Raw genomic sequence first — 4,143 nt, 5'->3', positions numbered from 1 at the left:
TTTAAGATTCAAGGAGATGGCAGATGGTGTATCTAATTCCCTTCTGATTTTATTAATGTTTTCTGAATTTGATTAAGGCTGCAACAGGGACTGTGTTACTTCCTACAGGGAAAGATGGGGAGATGGCCCCTCTTCTACTCATCTGGAATTAGAAGGGAGGGCTCTATTTTAGGGAAGTTGAAGAAAATGAAGCCTCAGAATCTGAAGACCAGCTCACATCTATTAATTTTAGCTCTTTGTAAAAAACATAAGCTGGTGAACTGAATATTAACAAGTGGAAAATAAGTAGCCAGGAGCCTGGGACAGAGGTCATGACTTGAGTTGATGGCAGCAAAGTCCCTGCCAGAGCTCTTCCATACATTTCCCTGATTATGAGTCTGACTATCTTCTCATACCTTCATGGTGACTTACACCCAGCCAGACTGTACATGTTAAGCATGCTCATCAATAGGTATCTTAGACTTACCCTGCTTTATTGGCCCTGCAAATCATCTCATCAGTGAATAGTATGTATCTACCCTTTGCCCACTATTCTATCAGATCGCTGGCCTTCTTTTTTATTTTTGCAAGTCCTTTGGATGGTCTGATTAGGAATATTTTTCAGTTATACATGCACAAATATCTTTTCCCAGACTGTTCATTCTCTCTCTCTCTCTCTTTTTTATTTTTAGTATTTTATTGTGAATTATGTGATAGTTTACATGGGAGAACATTAGTTTTACATTCATCCTATTGTATATCGTTTCATTGTCATGGTTACAATTCCTTCCATGCATCATCAACCAACCAAAGTGTATACCCTACAAGCCTGCGCCCTGGTCGTCAGCACACAGCCCCTCTCCCTCTCTGGGTCTAAAGTCTCCAGCTGCTCTATCTCTCCACATCATTGTCTCTGCTTCCATCTCAGGCACCACTGCTTCTCTGGGTAGGGTCCCGCTCTCTGCTCTTCTCCCTTCATGGTCCCAGAGACCTCCGCCCCTATACTGCAAAGTTAATCACTCCCCTCCTTGCTACAAAACGTCTACCTTTACATTTCCAAACCTCACAATCAGTCATGATAACAATTATTCACTATTGTATCACAAGAGGCCTATCTGCATTTCCTTTCATCAGCCACGCCTAGACAGATTGTATACTACTCAGTGGAGATTCGACATTTCTCCACGCCCTCTGGATCTAGGTTCCCTCTTGAAAGCATTGTCTCTGCTTCTTGCCTTTGTAACCCCCACCCCCCACCCCATTTTGGGTAGTCAGTGTCCAAGTTGCCCATCCCTGTCTACTCTGTGTATGGAGAGGGTAGGAATGATCCTCACTGTAAAGATTTGTTCCCTCTTTTGAGATACTGCATCCATAGGTCAAATTCATCAAATTGTATCAGATTACTCCTTTTTTTTCTTCATCTTTCTTCTTCTAGTGAAACTCTGATCATCCAGTCATTGAAGCCCAGTCAAGTGGCTATTATCTGCAAGTGTGGGTGTTCTTGTGCATATGCCCTCTCTTCTTATCAGCTGGACGCTTCACTCTCCATTCTAGTCCTCTGTGGCTATGTCACTGACTCTGGGCCCAAGAGTCCCCAGATCTTGCCACACTGCTGGCCAACCAGGTCTCCACCTGGGTTCACAGGAGTCTATTGAACATTGTAGGGCTTAGCTTGCAGCTTCATTGCTGTTTATCCCTAAATTCTCCTTATTGGTGATGAACATGATCACCAATCAGAACGTGTATTCCCATTGAGTCTTAGTCTTGGAAGGGTGTATGCTCTGAGGGGACCTGACCACTTGCCTTGATGTCTCCTGGGCAAGCAACTTGTTGTTCTAGTAGTAATCAGTCGATCTGTCTATATTATTTTGTGTTTCTTTTGTTGGTCTTCCTTTCAAGAAGTATATTCTGTTCTTCTAGCCACTCCAGGCTGGTCTGCCTATCCTTTCAAGTGGAAATTTCCCATCTCTGAAGATTCTGGATGCTGTTCAGGATTCCACCTTTAGTATTAGGTAATGCAGAGGCTCCACAGGAAGCCTCCTTCACTGGGCATACCGTAGCCCCATTTTAGGTATTCCAATCAGTAATAGGCAGAAGATGGACGTACAAGCTTTCTATGGTGATATTTCTGGCAATTCCTTTCTCTCCCCCTCCAGTGTCTATTTTATAATATAATGCAAGGAAAATCAACATTCAAAAGACAGCCAAGCATCTTACATTATTTTACCCATTTTCACCATTCCAACCTTGTCTCAATCCCTGTATCCCAGAACCCTGTGGTTTCAAGGTTGTGCACACATCATTATTTACCTCTTTCCCTATTAGCCCATGCAAACCTGCCTACTTGTACTCCCATCTGCTTTGTTCTTCCATTCCCCTCTCCCTTCTTATATATTGCCCCCCTCCCTTGCACCCAAACTATCCTGTGTCTATGCCCTGTCCTGTGCTCCACCTTTCCCTCCCTCCCCTAACCCCACCCTCACATCCCAGTAACCAGTAAATAATTCAACCCCTCCCCCCTTTAGTATGGGTGCTTTTTCTCAGTCTTTTACAGTAGTAGTCCTATGCAGTATTTATCCTTTCGTGACTGACTAATTTCACTCAACATAATGTCCTCAAGGTTCATCTATGTTATGCGGTGTCTTGCAACTTCCTTGTTATTCTTCAAGGTAGCATAATATTCCATTGTGTGTACGTACCACAGTTTGTTTATCCATTCTTAAGTTGATGGACATTTTGGCTGTCTCCATCTTTTTGTTATTGTAAATAATTCAGCTATGAACATTGGTGTGCATATATCTACTTGTGTTATGGCTTGTATTTCTTTTGGGTAAATACCAAGTAGAGGAATTGCTGGATCATAAGGTAGTTCTATTTCCAACCTTTTGAGGAAGCACCATATTGCTTTCCAGAGAGCTTGGTCCATTTTGTAGTCCCACCAGAAATGCAAGATATCCCAGTCTCTCCACATCCCCATCAGCATTTATTGTCCTCTACTTTTTAAAAAACCTTTGTTGTTATTGTTGGTGTGAGACGATAACTCATTGTTGCTTTTATTTGCATCTCTCTAATGGCTAGTGATCGTGAACATTTCTTCATAGGTTTGTTGGCTGCCTGGATCTCTTCCTTGGTGAAGTGTCTGTTCATGTCCTGTGCCCATTTTTAAATTGGGTTATTTGTGTTTTTCTTGTAGAGGTGTTGTAGTTTTCTATATATTTTAGAAATAATTCCCTTGTCTGATGTGTAATTGCAAAAGATTTTTTTCGCATTCTGTGGGTTCCATTTTTACTCTTCTGGTGAAGTCTTTTGATGCACAGAAGTTTTTAATTTTTAGTATGTGCCACTCATCTATTTTGTCTACTTTTGTTTGTGTGGTTTTCAAAATGTTTGGTAGTTTGCATATGCCCTGAATTAGTGCCCTCACATTTGTCCCTATCTTTTCATTGATGCCCTTCATAATTCTGGGATTCAAATTTAGATCTTTAACCTATGTTGAGTTAGTTTTTGTATAAGGTGTGAGGTGAAGGTCTTATTTCAGTCTTTTGCATATCGCCTTCCAGTTCTGCCAGCACAATCTTTTGAAGAGACTATCACCTCCCCATGTGATATATTTAGGTGTTTTGACAAAAGTCAGTTGGCTGGAGACTTCCGGTGGTGGCACTCCCCTGACCAGTGGGACAGGTACGTGAGCTCGGGAGAAATACGGGACAGGGTCACAATAGGGGCCCCAGCCTGGTAGACAGACAGCTTTTGGGCAAACATAAAACATTAGGCAGCAACTCTATGAACTTGGTTTTTTAAAAGAATTAACAACTGAGAAGTTAGGAGCATTTTTAACCCCCACCCGCCTCCTCCCGGCTCTTACTGGGCGGAGGGCGCTGCCCACTGCGGAACCTAACAGGCCCTGAACAGATGCTCTCAGAAGGAGCACGCCGCAAAGAACCAGTGAGCCCTCAGGAACCAACATAGTCCATCCCAGGGGGGTCCTCATACTCACATTAGGCATTACCGGTGAATATATAGGGGAAATTGGGGGGCCCAAGACACAGGGGGACAAAGAGGCATTTGGCACGTCATTAAAGACAGACCCTGTCTGCCTGCAAGCATGAAGCCCATCCCCCACCTCTTCAGCCTAGGTCACCTCCCCGCTCAGTCTCAGGGACC

The sequence above is a fragment of the Chrysochloris asiatica genome, unplaced genomic scaffold (genome assembly GCF_000296735.1).
Source record: "Chrysochloris asiatica unplaced genomic scaffold, ChrAsi1.0 scaffold00251, whole genome shotgun sequence".
Classification (NCBI taxonomy): domain Eukaryota; kingdom Metazoa; phylum Chordata; class Mammalia; order Afrosoricida; family Chrysochloridae; genus Chrysochloris; species Chrysochloris asiatica.
Note: the sequence above shows the minus strand (reverse complement) of the source record.